The sequence below is a fragment of the Canis aureus genome, chromosome 12 (genome assembly GCF_053574225.1).
Source record: "Canis aureus isolate CA01 chromosome 12, VMU_Caureus_v.1.0, whole genome shotgun sequence".
NCBI lineage: Eukaryota > Metazoa > Chordata > Mammalia > Carnivora > Canidae > Canis > Canis aureus.
The window spans coordinates 28,723,084-28,750,556 of NC_135622.1; the positions used below are offsets into that span (position 1 = coordinate 28,723,084).

General features: G+C 42.6%; 1 long non-coding RNA gene across 15 annotated transcripts in view; it reads left to right on the forward strand.

Moving 5' to 3' along the window:
• The window catches only part of LOC144280867 (uncharacterized), a 74,485-nt gene extending 58,658 nt beyond the window's left edge, over positions 1 to 15,827 (forward strand). For 7 of the 15 annotated variants that reach the window (XR_013349286.1, XR_013349291.1, XR_013349289.1 and 4 more), the window contains 4 exons: positions 1,481 to 1,651; positions 6,795 to 6,866; positions 7,664 to 7,897; positions 8,866 to 12,269. This is a non-coding gene — a long non-coding RNA (uncharacterized LOC144280867). Of the gene's footprint in view, positions 1 to 1,480; positions 1,652 to 6,794; positions 6,867 to 7,663; positions 7,989 to 8,865; positions 12,344 to 15,033; positions 15,173 to 15,286 lie in introns of those variants that run through there. The other 8 variants (XR_013349294.1, XR_013349292.1, XR_013349293.1 and 5 more) reach the window with 8 other exon arrangements.
• The last annotated feature ends 11,646 nt before the right edge of the window (positions 15,828 to 27,473 follow it).

Sequence of the window (27,473 nt, forward strand, 5' to 3'; positions counted from 1 at the left end):
TTCTATTCCTTCAGCCACCCTCCCCAAATGAGCCTCATCTCCTGCTCTATGATTTTCTTTGGAAGAATGCATGTCCCCACAGGGGCCTTCAGCATTTTTGAGTTGAGATGGGTTTGGAGATCACCTCTTTCAATTCCCTCATCTGGTAGAGGGGATCTTGAGGACTGGCAGGGCAGGGCCACGCAATGAGTTACTGAGGAGAGAAACCAAGAGTTTGGAGTTAGGCCCTGGCTGGAGTTATGACTGTGCTGTTTGCTAGTTACATCATCTTGGGAAAAACACCTGACCTCCCTAAAACTTGCTTCTCTTAGTTGCAAAATGGGAATAATCATGACATCTACTTGAGTGTTTTGGTGAGGATCAAATAGATAAAAGCATGTTCAGTGCTTAGCTCCTTGAGTGACTGTTCTTTTCTGGCTCTTCTTCATGGTTTTAGCATTGTTCTCATTTAAACCACTGGTTACTTCTGTTTATGGGTTTCTGACTCAAACATACATTTATTGGGTTCATACTGTGCATCCAGTGATTTGGCCAAAAACATGACAAATTGAAGGCCTTAGCTTGAACCTTGGAAACTTGCAAATCCCACCTGGAGGTGGTGATTGAGGAGATGGCAATGGCATGTCTTGAGTGGAGAGGGGCAGAGAATGAGCTGGACCTCAGGGTTGCGGAGGTGCCAGGGAAGGAGAGATCCTCACGTCCGGAGAGTCAGGAAAAGAAAGAGAGCAAGAAGGTGGGAGACAGATTTGAAATGCAGGATTAAGAGCTCAGGAGTCTGAGGAGTGAGTAGAATGGGCTTGTTGCCCATTGACCTTGACTCTATTGACCTCATAAGGAAGAATATTAATAGGAAAGTGAGGGGGAGGGAAGAAGCTGACACAGACCCAGGGGTCTCCTCATACCACTGGGTCAAGATCTGTTGTGTTAGCTCAAGGAAACCAGGCAGAGAGGGGCTTGCCCTCGGAGCTTACACCTTAGGTGGGCACCCAAGAACGCATGGAGGTGGCTTTGTGCACTTGGGGGTAAAAGTCCAGCTCAGCTCTTCGCTCGCTTTGGCTCCTTTGAACCGGTTTCCTCAGTGTAAATTGGGTCACTAATAGTGCTGGATTTTCTAGGCTGTTAAAAGGACCACATGGGGAAATGCATGGAAATGACCATGGCCTGTGCAGAATAAGTGCTTGTTGTCACTTCTGAGGTTTCGGTGTTCTCAGACTTAAAAAGGGAGATCACAGTGGCTTTTCTGCTCTGGAAAGAAAACACAAAGGACTACGTGTGTAAAAGTCATTTGGAAATGTAAACTTGCAGTGCAGTATTTTTGTTGGAGGAAACTTCAGTTCAGTTTGTTGGGGAGATGGAGGGAGCATTAGGGATGTGGGGGATTTTATGTGTTGAGTTAGGAGAACAAGATAGAGAATCTTATGCTGGGTTTCAAAAGAAGAAAAAAAAAGGTCTTAAATAAAGCTGTGTGTTTCCGTAACAGATTTGTGGAAAGAACACGAAATCCCCCATCACTGGCCTCTAGTTTGAGGAAAGAAGGGGAAACTTGATTTAAGGGGCCTGCCGACCACATCAACAACGCACACTAAGCTCTCGAAAGGGGAGCAGGCTTCCTGTATCTCTAATCCGTTATCGACATGTACTACTCTCGAAGGTAATCTGTTAAACATTTGTGAACAATGATGCTAGCAGTGATGGTCAGCTCACTTACTGCTGAATAGAGGTTCACGTGTTATGCTCACCACATTATCGATGACGAGTCTTTCAAAGCTGTGTTAAGTTGTCTGCCCCTCAGTACTGACATTAGCCAATTAACACCCCTCTCTTAACCATCTGGGACTATGTTGAACACAACCAGGAAGTATCTGAGCTGGAGAAGGTGTGTGGTGGTGGTGGTGATTTCATCAAAAGACAGGTGTATGATCAGAGAAGCTGTTGTAGTAGAGGCTAAGGCATGGGATGGGGACACTTTCTCCAGGAGCTGGGAAGGGTAGAGGGCACGTCCATTCCAACACAAATTCTCTGACATGTACTGAATGTCCTGCAGTTTAATCTGACATTACCCAGAATTAGTGTAGGCCCTGCAAGTTCCCTGCAAGTTCACGGGACTGCCCTCCATTCAGACACCAGTCGCAAGTCCCAGATCACCAGGCTGCTCACGGTTCTGTCCGACTTGGCTACAGTTTGGGGGTTCCCATGGTCCCCCCATCAGGTTCCATAATTTGCTAGAATGACTCACATTGCATTGCTCGGCAAAGTGGTATACTTACAATCACCATTTCATTATAAAGGATATAAATGATCAGCCATATAGAGAGATGCATAGGGCAGCAAGGTCTGGGGGATAGGGGGTAGGGTGGTAAAAGGCAGTGGTGGTGGGTGCAGAAGTTTCTGTCCTCGGGGCATCAGGGTGCACCTCCCTCCCAGTACATCAATATATTTACCAACCAGGAAATTCCTCGAGCCCCGTCGTCATATTTCAGGCTCCATCTGGAATTGCAGTATGTAGGCATACCTGATTAAATCATTAGCATGAGATTGAACTCAATCTCCACCCACTCGCTGGAGATGGGGGATGGGGCAGAGAGTCCTAACTCATCACGAGCTGAGCAAGGCTCTGGCCTTTCCTTCCTTCCTTCCTTCCTTCCTTCCTTCCTTCCTTCCTTCCTTCCTCTCTCTCTCTCTCTCTCTCTCTTTCTTTCTTTCTTTCTTTCTTTCTTTCTTTCTTTCTTTCTTTCTTTCTTTCTTAAGATTTTATTTATTTACTCATGAGAGACACAGAGAGAGGCAGAGACACAGGCAGAGGGAGAAGCAGGCTCCAAGCAGGGAGCCCAATGTGGAACTACATGCCTGAACTGGGATCATGCCCTGAGCCAAAGGCAGACACTCAACCACTGAGCCACCCAGACATCCCAGGCCTTTCAGAACCTAGCAGTCTTCTTTAAGATTTTATTTATTTATTTGACAGAGAGAGAAAGAGAACAAGTAGGGGGAGTGGCAGAGGGAGACAGAGAAGCAGACTCCCTACTAAGCAGGGAGCCTGATGCGGAACTCGATCCTAGGACCCTGGGATCATGACATGAGCCAAAGCCAAAGGCATATGCTTAAGTGCCTGAGCCACCCAGTCGCCCCCAGAACCTGACAATCTTTATTGGTAAGGTAAGGATGGTGACAGGACCTGCCTTTGAGGGTTGTTATCCAGATTTGATAGATAAGACCAATGAGGGCTTTATATCTCACCTGGCACCGCAGGATCTTGAGAAATGGCAGGATTCAAGGTGGTGGCAGTGAAGGCAGAGGGTATGAACAATGTCAACACCACCTTGTTGATGCATGCCCACCACAGTCTTGAAAGGTCTAATAAGGTATAGTTAGGACAAATAAGTTGGTCAACATTTGGAATTGGTTGTCTTGAGAGAAAGTCTTGGTTAAAAATCTAAATAGTTTGGAGATTGATGAGAATGATGATCCCCAGCATGATGGCAGCCCTCACTGCCGATTAGGAAAGCAAGGGTAGATCCTTCTGTAAACACCTCAGTCCAGGACTGTGAGAGACATACTCTAGTCTCAATAGCCCGTGGGCTTGACCTTGATGACCTTTCATATTATAATTGTCTTTGTTACACTCACTGTTTCTCAGTAAGCAACATGAGCTCTGAAAATATTTTGCCATATTTCGTTCTTAGGCAGTCGAGTTGTAGTCATGATCAGAAGCATCTCTTGAACATAAAGTGAGTGTCAGGTCACACCAGGTTTTCTCTTACTTCATTCTCACTCTGGTAGTATCACTGCGGGGACCTTAGGCCTTCACAGAGCGGGGTCAACAGAGATGGTAAAGGTATGAGGAGGTGCTGCCCCTGAGCCCCACGTGGGCAGGCCTAAGAACCTTTGGGAAACAAATGTCTCATTTCCGGGCTCTAGTTCCTCATTGTTATAAACTGAAGTATTCAACCAGATTGCATTTACTCTTTTGTTTTCCAGTTCTTGCCTCCATGAAAATGATAACCCTCCTGCACCCCGCTCCCCCACCCCAACCAGTGACACTGTTTACTGAGCATTTACTATGTGCAGACCTATGCATATAGTAAATACTCAGTACTCATTTTTCCCTGGCAATAGCTTGAGGAAGCACCACCTTTATTGTCCTTGTTTGCTAGATGAGTAAGGAAAGTGAGCTTCAGTGACTTTTCCAGGGTCTCTCAGGAACTGGGTTAGAATCCAGTTGTGCCTGAGTCCACTGAATGAGAGAGAACAAGCAAAGAAGAGTTAGAGGGGAGCTGGCTTTATTAGCAACCGAAGACTGATGTAGGGATGCCCCAACAGAAAGGGCAGGCTTGATATAGTATAACACATATGGAAAGCTTTAAAAAAAAAGAGGGGGGGGGAGAGAGAGAAAGAGAGACCCCCAATCTTTAGGATAAGAGGCACACCACCTCCCCTGCCTGGCTCAGGGCTGGCCATGGGTGTCCTGGTCATTGTCCACACAGGAATACGGGATGGTCCCATAGTAACTTGGGAGCTATGGTGACAGCCCTTCGAGAAGAAATCATTTAGAACTTTGCCCTGTAGCTGATAATAAAATAAAGAAACATTCAAAGAAGGTGACACAGAACAGAAGTGAGAACCACGGCAAGGTTATCCCCAGAAAAACAGAGCAGGTTTGTCTGTTGGCCGTGGGAGGACTGAGCACTAAAGATTGGTAACCTGCTCTCTGCACCGCTTGTCTGCCAGAATTATCTTGAAGGCAGGAGGGAGGAGAAGGAGCAGGGAATTGAAACCATTTGGTCTCGGGGCTGAGATTATGTTTTGTGGATTTGGCAGAGAATTTTTCAATCATTACTTTTATTAACCCTTACTCAGAAAATAAAGGCAAACCGCTTGTATGTGTGGTCCTTTTCTGTGGAGACCGAGGCGCCACGAGTTCCCTTGTCAAGGAGGCTAGATGTTTCCTTGCCTGTTTAGTAGATGGCAATATTGTGCCACCTCGACTAGGAGGTAGGCAAAATGCACAGATGGTTGCAAAAGTAAAATGTTGTCCTAAAAGATTTTTACTTATTTATTCATGAGACACACACAGAGAGAGGCAGAGACACAGGAAGAGGGAGAAGCAGGCTCCAGGAGCCCAGGATCATGACCTGAGCCACCGGATGTTGTCCTTCCTAATTTTGCCTCTTGAGTGGTTTACTTCCCCATCTCAACACAGCAGCCACCACCTGGTCCCCTGGCACTATCTACCTGCTTGCCAACCATAAACACAAACTCAGCCAGAAATGGTTGTACTTGCAGGTTCTCTATGAAGGTCTGGGTCACAGCTGGCCTACACCATGTAGAAATCTGAGTGCTTTCCTGGAGGTGGCAGGCCCTAATGTCTCTGCAATGGGGAGGGCCTGAGCCCGTTGCTGGTGAGGTGGTAAACCCCAGAAGCACACACTGTGGCAGTCGGTAGCAGCTTAAAAAATTAATAAAATCAGGGATCCCTGGGTGGCTCAGCGGTTCAGCGCCTGCCTTTGGCCCAGGGCATGATCCTGGAGTCCCGGGATTGAGTCCCGCATCAGGCTCCCGGCATGGAGCCTGCTTCTCCCTCGGCCTCTCTCTCTCTCTCTCTCTCTCTCTCTATCATGAATAAATAAATAAAATCTTAAAAAAAACCGAATAAAATCATAAGGTCTCAGACCAACTCTTGGGAGAGTGATTTATCCATAGCATTGTAGATAAGCATTGATAGGAAGAGGGGAAAAGCTTAGGTGTCTTTTTCTTTTTTTAAAGAAATTTTGTCTTTAATAATATTTGTAAATCTCTTCACTAACTGAAGACCATAGGCAGGTAAGGCGCTTGAAATACTCCTTTAAAGTCATGTGAGTTGCATCCTTTGATTTTTCTTTTTTTCTTCTGGTAGAAAGCTCTAATGACCTTATGTATTTTATAGCATATATTGATCAGACTTAGGGAAAAAACTCAAAATTGTTCCATTAGATTGACTGACATCTCTTTCTAAAAAAAAAAAAAAAAGAAAGAAAGAAAAAGAGAGAGACTTTTACTTATCAACGGTTGGGGCAAAATAGAATCAAAAGATTGATGGTGGTTCAGAGAGACACTCAATGACAAATGGAAGGTCTGTGGTTGATAGCCAATGTCTACTGAGGAAGAAACAGCAGATGGTGTGAAGTAGCACCCTTGGACACTGGACTCTCCCAAAATAAAGCAGAGTGGTCTGAGACTGTTACCAGGGGTCAGCAGAGAGCACATCTGTGCATGTTCAGGGCCTTATTTTCTTTTTGTTAAGCTTAAGAGTTAGCTTCACCTTTATTGACAAAGAATTGCTGAAACATCATTTTTGAACAAAAATAAGTACCAGGACTGTGATTACCCTTTTTGGAGACAGGTAGGAGTGGGTAAAGGGTGAATCGGTGCAGGGTTGTTAATAGAAGCATCCCTTCTATTCTGGTAGCTTCTGGGCATATCTCCCCAACATCTCAGTGCGCTAGTCACTGAGCTAGGCTCATTATGCTAATTTATTCAAATCACACAAAATCCAGTCAATTTGATCTAACTAACCAGGTTTATAGGTGAGAAAAGTGAGGTTCAGAAAGGCTGAGCAACCTCTTTGAGGTCACCCAGCTGTGAGCAGTGAAGCTGGGAATAGATTCAGGCAGTCTCTGGGCTTCCTGGCCTGCTGGTCAGCAAGCACAGAGTTCCCACCCACCACTTGCCTGCTTTTAAGACAGGATCTTCAGTGACACTGTCTGAGGGCACACAGTCCAAGCAGATACCTAACTTTCCGGGTTATGTTTCCACAGTTGCCCCGAGAACTTGATCCATCTCTTGGTCTCTAACACCAGAGCAAGGGGTGTGGGCAGTAACTTGCAAAGGTGAGAATGTGATTTGCCTTCCTTTTCATGACTCAGGAGTCAGGGTAGCTAGAAGGTTCCCAGTGTGGGACTGCAGGCATCAGACTCTAACTAGATTAGGAACTTGGAAACTCTAGCAGTATATATGCATCAGGATGAAGTATCATGATTGATAGAACAATGTGTTAGAAATCGGAGCGGTTTTATGTCTTGCCATTGTTTTGGACAACATTTTCCACTTAAACAGAGCTCTGTATTGTAATGGTTGAGACATGAAATTTGGAGGACACGATCTGGAGAGGACTATGAATGTGTGCCAACAATGGAGACCCATCTTCCCTTCCCTGGGAAGGCGATCCTTGAGACAACAGTGTCCTCCCCTGCAGGCATAGTGTCTCCAGCCCAACACAGCAACCATTTTATCCCTTTTTATTTGAGGACTTTCAACTTTAGCATAAAAAGCAGCCATTCACTTTGTGGCTCTGTTTTCTGAGGTGGTTGTTTCCATTAGTTGCAAACTAAGGGTGACTGTGGGTGACTTGGGAGTGGCATTAATAGATGGTGCACTACAAAATAACAGGATTACCAACCACAACCCAGCTGACCTATGATGCATTCCAAACTGTGCTCTCCCTTCTTTACCACTATTGAAAGCTGGTGTCTTAGAAGTCCTCATAATTGATAAAGATGAGGTCTCTTTTGGGAAAGAAGCAGCTATCCCAGAGTGTCGACTATCCTAGCTTGGAACCGTTCAGGGTCTAGTGATGTAGTAGGGTGGGATCCCTGGGCCACTTTACATCTGTGTCCCCACATTCCAGGCCTTAGAAGAAGCAAGGAATACTCACACGAACCCCCACCCATCAGCTTGTTTCTGGAATGCTCCAGAGAAAGAAGAGGGAGGAGCACTGCCCGACAGGACCAGTTAGGGGACAGTTCTACCATGATGCCAATGAACTGCTTCTGGAGGCAGAGGCATATGCAGAGCTGCTTCAAGTGGTCATGGCATCACTGACCTGGGAGCCACTGTCCCACGAGCACTCCCTGGAGTCGTGGTGAGAAACACCAATGTGAACGATTCTTCTTACCTGCTGACAACAGCTGCCTGAAGACATTCTCCCTGAAAACCCTTTTCTAAGGCTGGTGGTAATTCAGTTTTATAGAACAAAGAGCCGTACTTGTGGCCGGGACTGAATAAGACTTTCCAAAGCCAATGTGAACCTCTTGAAAATAGCATCATTTATAGGTGATGAAATTTTGTGTTTGAGATCATGTCCACAAAAAGTTGGACATTAGTCATTTTATTAGCAATGTGATGCCCCTAGGAGGAATCAGAGAGAACTGCAACATCTTTCTCTAGAACACATGTTTTGTCCTCTGCATAGATTACATGCACTGGCTTTGAAAGCCCTTGAGGAACATTCTCCAGAAATGAACCCCGTCATGCAGAAGCTGATCTTAGGGATCTGTAGAGGCGGTGTGGATTTGTGTATCAGGAGGTGGAATAGTGTAGAGGGGAAGTGTGTGGGTCAAATCCCAGCTCCACTAGTAGTTCATGGTGGAAGCTTGGCAAGGTGCCGACATTTTGGTACCTCAGTAGTCTCATCTGTAAATTGGAGATGATGATGATAAACTCTGCTTCACAGGCTTGTGTGTGTGTGTGGGAATTCCACACATTTAAAGTGTGGAGAACATTGCCTGACACATGGTACACATTCAGCTGTGCTCCTTAGCTGTGCTCCTTAGCTGTGCTATTGAAGAGGTGACAGTTCTAAGCAGCAGCAGAACTGTGTGCTCAAGTTTCAGTGTGGCTCACTTGCCTTCTGAGAGCTGTCTAATATTACCCCCGGTCATCCTCAGAGCCACTTTTAAGCCAATTCTGTGTACGTACATTCCTTCTTTTTGTGCTATCAGGAAGAAAGGAGTTGGATATGGTTCAGAACCATGGGGAGGAGGCAAATGAGATAAAGTTTTCCATGTGGACGGAGTCAGACCTTCTAAATGGTTTGTTTCTGATCCTCAGGGAAGCAGCTGCTCCATCTCAGTGCGACAAGCCCAGGATCCCTGCTGGCAAAGTTGATGAGAGGCGAATCTCGGCCTTGCCTTCTGACTTCGCTCACAGGTTCTGCTCAGCCTCACTCTCACCTGCACTGCCTTCTGCTTACCCTCCTCCTGGTGGTGTCTGGATGGCCTCTCCAGTGCTTTTTTGGCGAACCTTATAGTTTAAGTAGAACATGCATAGGGAACCGTGTGTGCAGTGTGCTAAATTACTGCGGAGGCAGCACACCTAGATAAAAACGTTGACTTACCATTACCCAGTATGCTCCCTTCGTGTCTCCTCCCAAACATCACCTCCTCCAGAGGTTACCACCAGTCCTAACTTCCCTCACAACAGATTTATGTTGCCTGCTTTATTATACTCTGGATAACTGGAACCGTACAGTATGTAGTCTTTTGAGCTTGGCTTCTTCCGCTTAATATTCTGTGAGATTCCTCTGCGTTGTTGACAGTTCTGTCTTTCCCGTCGCTGTCTAGAGCTCCATTGCATAAATTTCTCATGCAGTCTACTTACTCATTCATCCATTCTCCCTCAATGGACATTTGCATTCTTTTCAGTTTTTGACTATCATGAATAACGGTGCCATAAGCATACATTTTGGCAAATATATGTAGGCATCTCTGTTGAGTATGTGTCTGAGACTGGAATTGTTGGGTCACAAAGTATGCTTACCCTCAGCTTCAGTGAATGTTGCCTAAATGGTTGTTCAGACAGTTGAGCAAATTATACTCCACTAGAAGTATATGAGCATTCCTTTGCAGAACGTCCTCACCACCACTTGGTAGTATTACTTTTAGACTGTGTGTAGCAGTATCTCATTGTGGCTTCAATTTGCATTTCTCTGATGATTAAGCCTTTGTGTGCCTTTTTAGATGTGTGTTGGCCATTTGGATATCTCCTTTTGTGAAGCTCTTGTTTACATTATTTTTAAGTTGAGTTGTTAAAGTTCATCTGGTCCTAAGATTTTCTATGTGTGTCCTGGATAGGAGTCCTTTGCCAGGTATGTTTGCTACAGCTACCTTCTCCTACTGTGTGGTTCCCTTTTTCACTTTTTGGTTTCTTACAGAAACTTTATTGTTTTACCTTTCCCACTTGGGTTTACTACTGGAATTGTTGAGTTTATTTCTGGAATCTCAGTTCTAGTCCATTGATCATTCTGTCTATATGTCTATCTCTATACCAGTACCACATTGTCTTGAATGCTATATCTTTTTGTAGGGTTATGTAGATTTTGAAATCTGAAAGTGTGAGCGCTCCAAACTTGTCCTTCTTTTTCAAGACTGTGTTGGCTACTTAGGATCTTTTTGTAGTTCCTGATGAATATGAGGATTGATTTGTCTATTTCTGGAATAAGGGAGTTGGAATTTTGATAGGAGTCTCATTGAATCTGTAAATGAACTTGGGGAACATTGCTGTGTTAACAACATTAGGTCTTACTATCTATGAACACAGGATACCTTTTCTTTTCTTTTTTTTTTTTTCAGGATACCTTTTCTTATTTAGATCTTTACTTTTGTCCAAGAAAGTATTATAGTTTTCTAAGTTCAAGTTTTCTGGGGTTTGGTTATTTTTTCTTTTATAGTTTTCTTTTAATATTATTGTAAATAGGATTGCTTTCTTAATTTCATTTTTGAATTGTTCATTGCTAGTATATAAAAATACTGCTTTTTTGAGGACCAATTGTGTATCCTATAACTTCACCAAACTTGTTCAGTAGCTTTAGCTTTTGCTGTTGATTCTTTAGGATTTATGTAAGATCATGTCACCTGCAGATAGATACAGTTTTCCTTCTTTTCCAGTTGGATACCTTTTATTTCTTTTCTTTATAAGATTTAGTTTATTTTCTTGACTCAAGGCATCCTGGATTATTGTAAGCCATTGGTTAATTTCCAGAGTTCAGAAAAAGTTGATTTTGAGGAATTTTGCTAGTGTTTTGATAGCTTTTATGGAAGGGCAAACTTTTGAGGTTCTTACTCCTCCATTTTTGTGGATGTCACCTCAGGCTTGCTTGCTTTATTATTTATTTATTTATTTATTTATTTATTTATTTATTTATTTATTTATTTACTTATTTACTTACTTATTTGAGATACAGTGAGAGAGGGAGAGGAAACACAGAAGGAGAGGGAAAAGCAGACTTCCCACTGAGCAGAGAGCTGGGTGTGGGGCTCCATCTCAGGACCCTGAGATCACAGCCTGAGCTGAAAGCAGACACTTAACTGACTGAGCCATCCAACTGCCCTGGCCTCAGGTTTTTAATTAGAGCATTTGTTTTATTTCCATCTTATATAACATTACCATCTTATAATTTGTTCTTTCTTTGTGTCATCTGTTTTGTTTCTTTTTCTCTCCCTTCTTGCCTCCTTTTGTATGAATTAAATATTTTTATTATCCAATTTATCACTTTCCATCAGTCTTTAGTTTTATATCCTTGGCCTTTTACACTTGAATTTAAAGAGTATCTTTATTATTTCTCAAACAATGTTATTACCTTAAAACACTTTAATTCTTCTTACCCCCTCATGCCTGTTACAGTATTAGGAATTTTAATTCAACATATATTTTAATTTCCATAAATTGCTGTTATTATTTGGTGCAATTAATATTTGTTTACACTTACCCACATGTATGCCTTTTTCCTTGCTCTTCTTTGTTTCTGTGATCTTCTTTTTTCTTTCCTTTTTGTGGGGGGAACATTTTCCTTGCGCTGAAGAATTTCCTTTAGTATTTCATTCAGTGTGGGTTTTGTTTTGATGAATAATCTCAGGTTTCTGTTGTAGGGACTTGGGGTCTGAATGTGTATTTATTGTGCCTTCAGCCCTGAAAAATATTCCACTGGGTATAGAATTCTCAATTGTAAGCTGTCTTTTTTGTTTTTCTCCAGCATTTCAAAAATTATTCCATTGTTTCCATTAGGAAAGTAACTGTGGGTCTCATTGTTGCTCCTTTGACAGTCCTATGTCTTTCCTGCTCTGGCTGCTTTCAGAACTTTCTCATCTCTGGTTTTCTGTAATTTTACTATGGTAGACCATAGAAGATGCTGTCCGTGCTCCACGTGTTCTCCCTGAGATCCTGTTACTGTAGGTGATTAGACTGAGATCAAAGTGGATACATACCCAATGACACAGGCATTGTAACACTTCTAATGATTAATAAATTTGAAATGGCACCAACAAAGTTTGTTTCCATGTGAACGTTACATCCTGTGGTTCCAGAGACATAAGAAGCCAAGTCTAGTTCTTGCATATAATTAGTGCTCTGTGTTTCTGTAAATATTTCAGTCAGTGTTCCAGTTAACGAATGAATGATTAAATGGAAGAATCAGACAGACCAAATTAATGATCAGGCCGATGTACAGACAGGTGGGTTTCAGCTTTTGACCTGACACCATCTAGTTTTCTTGTGCCCATCCCTGAAACGCTCTGTGGGCCATTTTCTTTAGGTCCTTTTCTTCACTGGTATAGGAGGGCATTGGGTATGGAGCCAGGTGTCTGGAAACCAAGTATCTCTGTGCATAGTGCTCTTGCAGTCAGCCATTTTGGTGGCTTCTGAGTTTGTTGGAGGGCTTTCAGAGAGAAGACACTTGCCTCATTTATATGGTTTTCTCCATGATCTCCTCATGCTGGGAGCAAGGAGACAACTCTGGCTGTCTGCTCTAGCTCAGGGCAAACATTTCCTGGGTCCCCACAGCTCTCAGCACCTTCTTGGTGTCACATGGCTACATAGCCATCCTCATGTGCTGTCTTCTTCGCCTCTCCAGGGCTCCTGGCTCCTGAGTGCCTGATTTGATGTCTGACACATGTTGGGCCCTCATGGAGGAAAGAATGATGCTGCAATATTGTTTCTGCAACAGCAGGAGCTCCACCACCCAGTTTTCTCATCAAGTGGAAACTTCTTTCTCTTCTAAAGAAGTAGTTGATACATAGTGGTGGGAAAGAGATGGCTTTTAAAGAAAGGGAGCCAGAACTGCTTTACTAGCTCTTCCTTGCGCTTCAGCTACTAACTTATGGGGGAAGGGAGGAAGGTGCTCTGCTCAGCTCCCCTCTGCTATCTCCCCTCCTCTGCTTTCACTCCCCCTCATTCCCTGCAAGCCCTGCATTTCTGCTCCAGATGCCAGGTCTTTTGGACTCTGAAAGCAAATAGGTTCCTGTGCCAGAGGCAGGTCTGCTGGTTTGGGAGAGGGTTGTATGCAGGTGTGCCTCTTGTCAGCTCACCCAGCAGAGCGCCCCCAGCTCCTCATTCACAGCCTTCAGCAGCAGCAGTTCGTCTTTTGGCTTCTTCCATTTTCCTTGTTCTGGTCCCCCGATGGTCTATGAGACCCTGACTGCCCCATCTGGGGTGAACTGGTAACTGGCTATCACTTAACTTTTCAAGTTAAGGCTGCCTCTCAATGGCAGCCCTTCCCTAAATCTGCCTTCCTCAAATTTGTTTCATTTGGGGAAAAGACAGTGTGGTTTTCAGCATCCTGTCTACCCCGTCCACATGACAAGGATTATAACAGCACATTCATGTGAATGTTTCTGACCTCTGGCTTCAAATCTAGATCTCATGGTCCACTAACTGAGGCACGTTAGAACAGAAACCTGTCTTGGCCTCTGTTTCTCCATCTGTGTGTCGGGGGCTCACACCGCTGCTGTGAATAATAAGTGAGATGGTACATGTGAAGGACATAGCAGAGTGCCAAACTCAATACTTGGTGATGGCTGTTATTTCTCCAGCCTCTGAGACATGGTACATATTTAATGTCTACTTCCTCCTTTCTTCCTGGCCTAGAGGTGTTTGATCACAAGTCAGGAATCCCAGGAAGAACCTGAGTGCAAAAGTCATTTCTTCTGATGCTCCTGCAGCTCCCTGCTGAGACTGCAGCAGGGGCCTCATGGAAAAACCATGACACTCTTTCAGGAACTCTCTCCTAATTTGTTATTTGCTGGACTCAAAGGTTCTTCATTCCTGGCATTGCCTACATTTCACAAAAATTGCAGATTTGCTTCTTTTCAATAGAAAGAAATGTTTTCTTTGGAGACTAGTGACTGCGATCTGATGGGGCCAGCGTGTGAGTCTTCATAGGAAATGAAGGTCCCTCCCTGGGTCACGATTGCTGTGTCATGACTGCTTTCTGCAAAAGGAGGAAATAACACCAAATATGAAAAACGAAAAGTCATTGAGGGATTAACATAGGGTGAAACCCCTTTTGTATTTCAGTAGGTAAGACTCTGAAAAACCCTGGTTTATTATAATGATTGCTAATCCATTTTAGAATTCTGAGAATTAGTTGCAACGAAATGTCAGAGATTGTGCCTCCTCTGTGTCAGATCATGATTTTTTAGTGATGTTTGTCATCTCAATCTTCCTCAGATAGTAAAAAACCACACCACCCATTAAAGACTCTTTAATTTCCCCCCTCCATTAAGCAAAGACTTTTTAATTTAGATTTGTACATGGCTTGCTTGACTTTTTCTTCTTTATTATTTTTTAAGATTTTATTTATTTATTCATGAAAGACAGAGAGAGAGAGAGAGAGGCAGAGACAAAGGCAGAGGGAGAAGTAGGCTCGCTACAGGGAGCCTGATGTAGGACTCGATCGCAGAACTCCAGGATCATGACCTGAGCCAAAGGCAGATGCTCAAACATTGAGCCATCCAGGTGCCCCTACTTGACTTTTTAAAAAGAAATTTTTCTGATGATTCGTTGAAGCCCGTGGCTTAGATCTCCCATGGGAGGGAGGGTCAGCGGGTGTGGACTTTGGTTTAACCCTTCCTTAAGTGGCATGACATTCTTCCCTGTGGTGCTGTTCCCATTGGAGCTACTAGTTTATGTCAAGTGTTGCCAGGACCTAAAACCAGAGTTCTAAATGATCACATAACCAAACCACACAGCCAGACACTCCTGTAAAAAAGGCAATTGGGGCTCGTCAGCACAATCATGGAGTAGCAAAGGATGGCCAGGGTGTCTCTACTCTGTGTGTATAGGGGTGTGTGTGTGTGTGTGTGCACATGCACATGCTTTAGGGAACTGACAGTTACTTTGTGGCTCCATATGCACCTGGGCCCTGGGGAGGTACAATTACATGTGTCTAATGGACAAATCCTGAAGTCTGATCACTTTGGAACCCAGTCCCCTCTCCCCACTTAGGTGCTGTTTGACCATGGGAAGGTAACAGAGCTTCTCTCCTCCTGTTCTGTAAGATGGAAATGATGACACCAGTTGTTACTACCGGGGCTAACATGGAGGTGAAACATGACCATGCACATGGAACAGTATGCACAGGCTTGTATGATGCCTCAGTACTGTCTGTATTCATTTTTTTTTTATTCATATTTGTTGCTGATGTAACACACTGCTACAGACTCCTGACCTAAAATGGTACATGTTTATTTTCTTACAGTTGGAGGTCAAAAGTGTGACATGCGTCTGACCAAGTGAAAATCAAGGCTTCGGCAGGCTGGTGCTCCTATCTGGAGGCTCTAGGGGGAGAATTTGCTTCCTGGGTCTCTTGCGTTGTTGACAGAACCCAGTTCCTTGTGGCTGCAGGACTCAGCCCCCTGTTTTCATGTTGGCTATAAACTGAGAGCCATTTCCAGCTTTTAAAGCCTGCCGGTTCCTTGGTTTGTGACACCTTCCTCCACTTCAAAGCCAGAAATGATGGACACCACATCTCTAGCAACTCTTTGCATCCCTCTTTTGTTTTTAATAGCTTACGTGGCTGTATTGGGTCCACCTGGATAATCCAGGATACTCTTCCTATTATCTCATTAAGCAGCCTTAAATCCTCCTGTGTTCTTCAGTTTTATCATATACAAGGTTCTGGAAATTAGGAGGTGACACCTTTGGTGACCATTATTTTCCTACCACACTATCTTAGTCATTATCTTCACCCGGGGGTTTAAAGAAGATAGATACCCTCAGGACTCCACACGCCCAGAAGCACAGATGCTCAGCGATCAGGGGCATTTTGAAATCATCAGAATAGATAATGTTGGGGCGTAGCTGAGGGTGGGGAATGCAGGGGTGGGAATCAGGCACAGTAGTCTAAGGCAGAAGTGGGAACTAAGTAAAGCTGGTCTTTCTGGCCTCAACCCTCCATGCCACCCATCACTGGAGCTTTGGGAAGTCTGCATTTCTCACCCTGCTCCCTCCTCTTTTGCTACCCTGCTGACCTCTGTCTTATGAGTCAGGGAGCATTGCATTCTTTGTGGCTACTTCTGCTTAGGGCTAACCTTGTGTTGGGTGCTTTGTCTATACCACTTGATGGCCTATCTACATGCACACAGGCTAATATGCTTGGCCTAATATTACAAGTACATTCGTTAAGGTTGTGATGGCTCAGGCAATAAACAGGGATTTACTGGAGGACTGTGGAGCTCATTTCCAGGTTTTGGGGAAAGCTGAAACAAGCAGGCCTCAGTAGGAGCAAGTACCTAGAGACTTGGGGACCTTAGTGGCACAGTGACAGGCCTTCTGGCCAGAATGCTGCTGGGAGCAGGCTGAAGTCCAGCAGACCCCTGTCCAGGAGCTGCACTAGTCACTGTGTATTTCAGGAGGGGGACCTGATGATCATGCACTTAACATGCATATATGTGAGGTTTTTAGACATTTCTGAATCTGGATTCAGGAGCAGATAGAGTTTGGGCTTGTACTAGGAGCCCCAGTTTGAAATGCAAACAATCATATGGCGAAAAACCAGCTGGTTGTTCTACTGTGAAGCTGGTTGTCCAGATGTTTCTCCCCAGACCCTATCAGCTATGGCCAGGGAATGGGTCATAGGGCCTCTAGCCCCTGGAGGAAGTGGTGTGATTGGGCAGCCACCCCAGTGATGACCACCCTACAGCTAGTAAGTGAAGAAGCTAAAATTTGAACCCAGGTTTGTTTGCCACCCTCACCCCCAACTCAACCTCTTCCACAATTTCATTCTTCAGAAGAAAGTCACTTCAGTGACTTCCAGTGCCTTCACTTCAGCACCAGCCAAGACGGTGCTTTTTGATGTTTAGGTGGTGAGATGCAGAGATGTGGACCCAGAGCCCAAGCTGAAATAATGTATCCCCAGGCTAGTTCTCATGGCATGGCCTCCACTGCTCAGCCCTGAGCCATTCTGTAAGGATATGTGGATAGCTTAGCTGGCATCTCTGTGTGTGAAAGTTGACTCATTGGACACACACACACACACAGACACACACACACGCACACACACATGCAGGGACTTGATTAGGAAATATGAGTCATCTAGAAGAGTTTGAGATTGAGTATAGAAGACAGACAGATTTTAAATCTACAAAATATGCTTATTTCAAAACACTATCATGCTTATTTCAAAACACTACCATGCTAATTTCAAAGCGCTACTGATATTGCATTCTTACTAAGTGTGAGGTGTGGGGCCCTGTGCTGCCTGTGCACCAGCAGACTTAACATTCTGCAAAGCCCTGCAAAGATTTGCCCCTTTTCCAATGAGAAAACCAAGGTGTAGAAGGGTGAAGGGTGTTGTTAAAAGTCCTACAGCTTTTAAGTGGTGGAATCAAGGCAGAACCTTCACTGAGCATGAGGAAGAGATGACTTTAATATATAGCACAAAGGGTTTAGGTTAGACATGAGGCTAATTTTGGGAAAATAAAGCTTACTGCAAGACTTTGCAGTGGGTCACTGTGGAATCTTCTAGGTGCCTTTAGAAAAGGCACAGGATGATGTTTGTAATAACCAAAAGCTAAAAGTCACCCAAAGGTCTACCCACAGATAAGTAAACGAAATGTTGTATATACAGAGCATGGAATATTATTCAGCCTTAAAAAAGAAAGGCATCCCAATACGTGCTGCAATGTGGATGAATCTTGAGGTAATGAATAAGCCAGTCAGTAAAAGAGAGATCCTGTATGATTCCGCTACAGAAGCACTACCTACAACAGTCAGATTAATAAAAACAGAGTGTAGACCTGTGTTGCCAGGGGATGGGGGTGGGGGCCTAGGGAGTGAGTGTTTAATGGGTATGGAGTTTCAGTTGGGGCTATGGGAAGAGTTCTCTGGATGGGCAGAGGGGATATTGCCTAATAACCTGAGTGTACATAATGCTATGGAATAGTACCCATAGAAATAGTTAAGATGGTAAATGTTATGTTCTGTGTATTTTACCACAGTTAAAACCAAGTAGGATGGTTAAGTGCAGTACTTCCTGAAGGTGAGGGCGAGTCTCTAGGTCAGGCTGTTGTGCCCCGACCTGCCTTGCAACTGGTGCTGAGTACTGATCTGATTGTCATGTTTTCCCCGGGTTGGGTCCATGTCCCCTGATGTTTTCTTAATTGTGAGCTATTAATTCTGACCCTTCTGCTTAGTTCTTAATGTCTCATGTGGTTGAGCGCTCACCACCAGGGCTCAGCAGGCTCGGGCCCCTGGGAGTGGTGCTTTCGTGGGCAAGCCTGGGTCTGTGGTTTCTAAGACGTTGACTAGGTTTCATGTTGCAACTCTGGGAAGGACTGGGTGCTTTTTGCATGAAAACGTTGTGGCCTGATTTACACGTGGGGAAGTTTTCAAGAATAATTACACATAAGAGTCACTGCAGAATATATGATCCCCAAAGGAAAACAAAGTGTGATTGTATTTGTGATGCAGATGGAAACATAAAAGAGTTGGTGCTGCTCTCAAAGTTCTAGAAATTTGAAGGCATAACTTGTGTTGGACCAGAAGGGCCCTTTAAGTCACGAGTCACATTTTAGGGGAGATCCTTGGATAATGTCTCCTTTTAGCACACAGAAGATCTTTTTCTCCATTGCTACTTTGCAGATATCCTAAAAATGTTGAAATGCAAGGGTTTGTGCTTTTCTTTGTCCTCTCTCTTCCCCACAGCCAGGTGGAGGTGTCAGTTTTTAGTGCAGAGACTAGTAGTGAGGCTGGTATTCTTTTTTAATATTTAGTGTGCACTTGTATTTCTCCCTGTGTAGATTGCCTAAGTCCTCCTGTTGAAAAAAAAAAAAAGATGTGTGTGGGGGGTGGTGAATCTACCATCCTTCCCTCTTTTCTTTTGAAAAACATTTTTTGGGGGTATTTTGGGGGTAAATACCCAGTGAGTCATTCTTGGATTGTAGGATAGTTCTATTTTTAATTTTGTGAGGAATCTCCATACTGTTTTTTCAGAGTGTCTGCACCAGTTTGCATTCCCACCAACAGTGCAGGAAGGTTCCCTTTTCTCCATATCCTTGCCAACATCTGCTGTTTCTTGTGTTTTTGATTTTAGCTATTCTGACAGGTGTGAGGTGATATCTCATTGTAGTTTTGATTTGCATTTTCCTGATGATGAGTGATGTTGAGCATCTTCTCATATAGTCTGTTGGCCATCTGGATGTCTTTTTTGGAGAAATGTCTGTTCATGTCTCCTGCCCATTTTTAATTGGATTATTTGGGGTTTTTTTGGTATTGAGTTATGTCAGTTCTTTATATATATTTTGGTTACTAACCCAAACTAACTATAACAAATTATATAACACTTTTTTGGTTCTAGTTCACACTGACAAGAGACTGTCAAATATTAGTTTGCATTATGTAGAAATTAGAATGGTTTCTAATTTCATCTGGGACATTGACTTCATCTGGCTGCAAAGTAAAGCAATCTGCAGAGATTGTATTTTTTTTTTAAGATTTTATTTATTTATTCATGAGAGACATAGGCAGAAGGAGAAGCAGGCTCCATGCAGTGAGCCTGATGTGGGACTCAATCCCAAGACTCTGAGATCACGACCTGAGCCAAAGGCAGACGCTTAACCGCTGAGCCACCCAGGCATCCCTGCAGAGATTGTGTTCTAAGCAGGCAGAAGGCACTTTGAACACAATCACAAAATCATTTTAGAAGAAGTTATGTGTGGTGAGGTCTGCATCTCTATCTAGACAACTGTTTGTCTAACTTTCCATGAGATTTTCTATCAACATAATATAGTCAGGTGATTTATGCCATGGGTTTGGAAGGTGTATTTCTAGTAGTATAAACCATGTCGGTGCAGAAAGCTAAAGAGAGTGAATGATAAAATCGTGGAGCTGCTTATGACACTCTTAGTGTAGAAAAGAAGAAAGGTTGTTACTTTTCTCTTGTTAAATTGTTGATAGTTCTGGATGCTAATTCTCTGTTAGGCATATTGCAAATATTTTGATCTACTCTGTTATTTTTAAACTATATTTTTGTGGTCATTGTACACGATTGAGAAGTGTATATAATCCTTTGTAGCCTTTGCTTTTTGTTTCTACTCGACCCTAAATTTATGAAAATGTTATATTTTTGTAATACTTTCATAGTGTTTGTTTTATGTTTTTTCTTTGATTCATTTGGAGTTCATTTTTATGTGTAGGATGTGAGGCAGGTATCTAAACTTAATTTTGTTTCAATACATTTTATGGATCATCCCGGTAGATTTATTTAATTTCCCCCTGAGATCCCATCCCCTTCATATTCACTTGCGTACACATGCAATCACACACACAACTAAATTCTAAATTCTTTTTTTTTTAAAGATTTTACTTATTTATTCATGAAAGAGATCACTTGCTTACACATGCAATCACACACACAACTGAATTCTAAATTCTTTTTTTTAAAGATTTTACTTATTTATTCATGAGAGAGAGAGAGAGAGAGAAGCAGAGACACAGGCAGAGGGAGAAGCAAGCTCCATGCAGGGAGCCCGATGTGGGACTCGATCCCAGGTCTCCAGGATCACACCCCAGGCCGAAGGTGGCGTTAAACCACTGGACCACCGGGGCTGCCCTAAATTCTAAATTCTTGACTCCTTTTTAAGAGTTATTTATCTAGCTATTGATCTAGTTTTCAAGAAAAGAATCATTGCTTTCATCCAGTAAATGTTTATCTATGCCTTTGTATTTATTCTGCACTTCTTTCTTGGCTAATTTTTTTGTTTTGTTTTGTTTTGTTTTATTTTTTGCTTCTTGAGTTGAATGCTCAGTGGATTCATTTTCATTAAAAAATTTTTTCTAATATTTGCATTAAAGACTGTAAATCTTTTTCAGATTACCTCTCTGCACTTTACAGGCTTTGATGTGCTTTGCCTTGTACTTGCTTTAAAATAATTGTTTGAGGTTTTTATTTTTTGGAGATTTTATTGATTTATTTGAGAGAGAGAGAGAGAACACAGTGGAGAAGAGGAAGAGAGGGAGAGGAGAAGCAGACTTCACACTGAGCAAGGAGACCAATGCGAGGCTTCATCCCAGGAACCTGAGTTATGACTTGAGTCAAAGGCAGACACTTAACTCGCTGAGCCAACCCCCTGCCCCCTCTTTTTTTTTTTTTTTAATATTTACTCATTTATTTATCCATTTACATCATATAAATGTCTTTTTTTTTTTTAAAAACTAATACACTACTGCCAGAAACAGTCAACCTTTCTGAGTTAGAGTAACATTCTGATCTTGAATACCATAGCAAACAGCTTGATGAAGCAAAAGTACATTAAGTCCTACATATATATTTTTACTTTTTAGTGACCATATCTCCTTGTTGCAGGTGTAAAATTAGAAAATTTATTGTACCTTTGCCATACATGGCCTGTTGTGCCTGAGGTTCTGAGCACACTCTCTCCTCAAAGGTCTCATATTCAATATTCAACAGCATCTTAGATCTAAAGAGAGAGTTTGATGATACAGGTTTTAAAATAAATTATGTCTGTTTATAGGTTGAGTGTGAGAGGGAAAATGTACATCCAAGGCACATTTTCCCTCTACCTATAATACATGTTTTTTACTTACTTCTTATTTGAAGATCCTTTTAGAAAAAGCAGCAAAATCGACAGTCTTATTTAGTTAAAATATTCTTAAATGTGCAAAAAAGGATCATGTAGAAAGCATACTATACAAAAAAAAGCATACTGTAAAAAAAAAGCATGATTTTACTCTTTTAAGAGTAAAAGAATATGAAAATATCCTATTATGTCCTGCATGGCCAGTTAGTTCCATAAAATGTCAGCACTATAAAGGTAAGCAATGGATACTCATAAGCTGAAATACTCTCTGATCACAATTCTCAATTAAGAACTAGTATACTGGATGACAAGCAACATTGTTGCCTGAAAATACAAAACAATTGAAATACAAAAACAATTGAAAATACAAAAACAATATTTTTGAAAATATTCATATCCAGTCATCTAAGCAAATCCCAAGAGATGGATATTCTAAGAGGGGGAAAAGATATATAGGGAGGGAAGAGAACACCAGCAGTGGAGATGTCAAGAGCAGCAGTCTAGGCAGAGAGGGCGAATGATTTACTGTGTCTGTTTTTCTCAGCTTGTTTTAAAGTTCTCAGATGAATTGGTTTTTTGGCCATTCTTTCGCTATTAATTTATATTTTATGGAGTTTTGTTCAGTGAAGGTGCCCTATGAGATTTCTGGTCTGAGAAACCTGTTGAGATTATCTTTGAAGCCTGATAATGGCCAGTTTTTGTGAGGGTTTTGTGTGTTTGAAATGAATGTGTATTTTCTACTTGTTGGGCCCATAGCTCTGTTTTAAATCCTTCTTGTTTATTATATTATTTATATCTCCTGGATTCTTGCTTTTTGGGGTCAATTTAATCTGTTAAGTTTTGGAAGAGGTGTGCTCCACTGCATCTACTGTGAGGTGGATGTGTCCATTTCTTGCCTCTCTAGCTGTCTTTGTATCCAGTATTTTGGCATTAGTCATCAGGTGCATCAAGGTTGATGATTGTAATATAGGTTTCACTTTTTATTAATTTGATGTATTTTTTCTTCAAAGAGGTTTGATGCTTTAATCTTGGAATTCTATTGTCTGGAAGTGATACTAATTCAGTATCAATTTGTTAGTGTTTGCTTGCTATGTCTTTTTTCTTTTTATCCTTTTTGCGTTGTTTTGTTTCAGGAGTGTCCTCTAATTTTAGAATTCCTGCTGTTATAGAAGAATTTAGCCTGAATTTTTACCAATTATTGATGTGTTTGACTTAATTCCTGCCATATTATCCTGTGTTTTATATGTAAAATCCTGCCTGTTGTCCTTTTTAATTAAAAAAAAAATCTTTCTTGCCTTTTGTTGGATTGTCTTCAATTCTCTTGCTTTCCCTTTTATTCTAATAGATTGAAAGTAATACATCTCAATTCTATGTTTTTCAGTAATTGCCCTTAAAACTTTACAAATTTACAGTTATTCCCTCACCATCAACATTGATTTAATTGCATGTACATTCCTCATCCTCTCTTGTACCATTTGAACAAGACAAGAACCTTAATTTCCTTACCTGCCATCACCACTAGCTCAGTTGAAGACTGTCTGAAATGGTCATCAAGACTACTGTTAATTTTGGGGGCTCCTGGTTGGCTCAGTTGTTTGAAGTGTCCATCTTTTGATTTTTGGCTCAGGCCATGATCTCAGGGTGGTGGGATGGAGCCCCAAGTCGGGCCCTGTGCTCAGCAGGGAGTCTGCTTGGGATTCTGTCTCTCTCCCTGTCCCTTTGCTCCTCCCCTTGCTTGTGTGTATAGATGCGCTCTCTCTAAAATAAATAAATCTGAAAAAAATTATTGTTAATGTTTTCTTACAATCAATACCTATATAATCAATTATATATTTTATTCTTTTCTTACTATTTTTGTGTTGTTGTTCCTTGTCTCTTGGATTGTACTGTATTTTGCTTAAGGAGACCCTCTGGTAACTCTTTTAGAGAAGGGACCTGAATAATCCGTAAACTTTCTGTGTTTGTCTATTAATTAGGTGTTGCTGCATTAATGCTACATAGCAATTTACCCATGGTCTTGTGACTTATAGTGACAAACATATATTTTGCTTGCTTGTGGGTCTGTGGATTAGCTGGGGTTTGGCTCCTTCTGGTTAGGCTTGGCTGGGCTTGGCTCCAACTGTGAGTTGGATTTGGATTGGCTTCATGTATTTTATTATGGGAGAAGCAGCTCCCTGGGGCATACTCTCTTCACGGCAAATCAGAGGAGCTTGAGAGGCTGTGCTAGACAATGTAAGCACATCCCAAGTTTTTGCTTACTTATTGTTAATCAAAGTAAGTCACATGGCCAAACCCAAAGCCAATGGGGTGGAGGGTATACTCTCTTCTTTCTGTGCTGAGAGGGACATTAGGGTACCAGAGCCAAGGAAGGGAGTGAAGAATTGAGGACAACAATCCAGTTTACTATGATGTAACTGGAATTATTCCACCCCCTCACACTTGAATGATAGTTCAGTTGGGTACAAAATTTTCTGTTTCTCCCCCTCTCCTCCTCCTTAATAAAGCCTATTGTCTTATATCTGGAAATTTTCTCTTGTGATCTTTTTGGTAGTTTTTACTTGAATTTTTAAAAATGTCTATTTATGAAAGAATATGTACATACAATTGCCATAAAATTAATTACATTTCTTTTTAGGTCTTCTTCTGCTTCCTCTGAATTCTTTTTCTGGAGAATTTATTTTTCCACTCATGATTTCAATGCTTCTTTTTTGATGATCATTTTCTTTAAATACTTGTCCCTTTGTGGATGTGCTTTCCAGTTTTGTTTTGGACATTGCCTGAATGCTGTATCTCCTTTGTGACAATCTAGTGATGGGGTAGAGTGGGGAAAAGGCCATGCTGTGTGGTGAGTAGGCCCACTCTGGATGTGGTCTCTGATCGCATCTCTGTGGGGATCTTGTAAGCTTCTGGTCCTCTGAGCAACCCTGCCCCTCTGTTTGTCTAGCACAGTCAGGAATTATTTTCTTTTAGAAAGCATACTTTATTGTCATCTCTAGAGATCTGGACAGGTATGCATATTCTGGCTAGTTTATTCTCAGATGTTTTTCTGGGAGTAAGTTTTGTAAGGGAGTGAGAGCCTAAAGACCCAAAAAAGAGGGTTGGGTAAGGAAGCCAGATGTTAAAATCCTCTCCACATGTCCCTTCCTGCAGTACGGACCTGGCTCAGGCTCTGGGGACCATCACTATGCAGGGGCACAGGCAAGATCTGCTCTTTCCCTTCTCTTTCTTCTGCCTTTCCTAGGCTCCCATTCCCCCATGCTAGGGGGAGAATGAAGTGAGAAGCTGGCCATGGCTCTGGGCCTTTCTCTCTTGGTTTTTACTGGCCATGAGCACCCTCTCTCTGTGTAGTTGGTATTCACACGGTGGGGAGGTACATCTGTGTGCTCTTTGGAGGACCTAGCAGGCTCCCACAATTGTGAGCCTTCCCTGATGTAGGAGGTCCCCTTCGGCTCAAGAACTTTTCTTTTGAATATATCTTTTATTCCAGAAAGAGCCTGGGATTCTTTGCCAGCTGGAAGATGCATTCATTTATTTGTCAAACATTTGGTGAGTGTTATATGCCAGGTATATGGGTGAAAGGTTGGGCATACAAAGATATTTTGAGGAGGTCCTATTTTGTCTCTTTCATCCAATAGAGAAAGACATTTGTGTAGGGTTATAATAATTACAAAAATATATGATATGGTGTCATTTCTGCTTGTTGAGGTGGGGAGGTGGATGGACATGCTGGGAAACATTTTACAGAGGATAGAGGTCTTAATAGAGTCTTGAAAGGTAATGGGTGTTTTCTGAGGGCCATAAAGGGAGAGAGGATGGTGGACAGTAAGGCTTTGAGGTAGATGGTGGATCCAGACCCCCATTCCAGGCAGTGAGGCAGTGAGTCCCCAGACCAGGGGACATGCAGCCCCTCTAGGTTTTAGGGTTTCAGAAAGACCCATCTGGTGGTCCTGAGAAGGAAGAACTGGCTAATGGAGAAGATCAGATGTGGGGTGCTTTGAAGAGGCTGTTTAGAGTCCTGAGAGCTGCTCAAGAAAAAAGTGCCCATGGAGGTATTCCTGTTTGTGAACACCCTCTGTGCACACTTACACACATACGTACACACACACAAACATATATACACTTACATGTTGCGGATACAGAAGGTGTTGGACCAGTCACTGCTCAGACTGGAGCTAGGCCCCTATACACCATGGGAGGAAAGAGTCCGTGGAAACAATAGTGCCTGAGAGCCAGTTCCTTAAAAGTATCCTTCTTGAAACCCTGGGGACAGAGACTGTATGAGCCTGAGAAGCGTAGTAGGGCCTCAGGGTGATGTAGTTGTCCACCTTATTTTGAGGTGACAAGGTGGGAAAGGAGTCCAATAATTATCTGGACAGCTCAGGCATAGTTAATCAGTGTACTTGGAAGGGGCTGCTGAGTCATCTAAGGAAGGCGTTTTTATTATGCATCTGAGGGAGAGAAACAGGATAAGCAGAGTGGTATGTCCAGTCTTGGTTTGTGTGTTGTTAATAAAGATTTCATAACCTTGGCCAAAGGCCCCTAGGAATACATGATTATTTCAGGGGCCCATCTTGAGGCCAAACAAGTGAGTTTCACAAGTATTTGGCAGTCTGTTATTTTTGTCCTGTTAAGTCACACATGTCCGTTTACCGGTTAGGCCCTACTTCCAGGGCTTGCGATATGGCCTTCCAGGTTTCCTTCTCAGTAATGGAAGGTCCCTGGAGCAGAGCCTTGTCATTAAAATCTGGATCCAGCATAGGGGTGTCCTACGTTTTGGAAATGGTGTTACCCAGTCCATAGTTAATGCTCGTTCTAATTGGAATTAATTTCCAACACAGCTCAACTGAAAACCCCCTTCTGCCTTCAAACAATTTTCTTGTAGAAGAGCTATAATTAAGGTACCCATGGCATTGTCAGATTTTATTTTGGGTTGAAATGTCTCATGTGTGATTTTGGCACTGGAACAATTTCTTTTGGAGAGTGCTGTAAAACATCCTTTCAGCTGTTCTCTTGTAATAGGAAAAAAAAAAAAACCTTTCCTTTTGTGTACATCACCCCCAAAAAAAGACCTATGGAGGGGCCTTAGTCATGAGCTTAAAACTGTTAGAGGTGTTGTATGGGGTGAGGTATGTTTACCAAACAAATGCAGAAACACTTCGTTTATTTAGAGGCCACTTTTTGAGGAGTCTTGATTATCTGGAACACAAGCAACAACAAGAATATAGTGAAAACAGCCACTGAGCTGCCAAAATATTATCAAAACTCCCAAGTACCCAAGCTCTGGCTGGTAACATACAAGTCTGAGGTGCTTCTTGTAGTTAATTTCCTCTTAATTTAGATAAGATAAAAATGATCTTGGCTTCATAATTTTCTTGACCCTCAGCAAATCCTCAGTAAGGATTGAAAGGAGGAGACTTCCAAAAGTAGGTCCCCTGCAGTCAGAGGGACAGGCAGCAGGCTGACTGCAAGGCAGGAGAGGGGAGAACTGCAAAAATGGGCTTACTGAGCTGGAAGGACGAGAGACAGAAAGGGAAGTAGAGCAAGGGATGGAGGGCATCACCAAGGAGGGGCTCAGATTTTGATCCTTTTAATGACTGTTTTATACAGAGGAAACTTCATCCTATGATTAAAATAGGCAGACCTCGGAACAGTTAATTAAAAGAACATTCACTTTTTGGGTTCTACTGCCCTAATCTTTCTCAAGGGTTCCACTGAGAAAGTGACAGCGTTGTAGCAGAGGCATCCCATCTGCATGATCTAGGCATGCACAGAGCCCAGGGGGTCTGCTTCTGTGTGGTTAGCTGTGGGAGTGGAGGCAGTGCCCTGCACAGAGTGGGTATTAAAAGT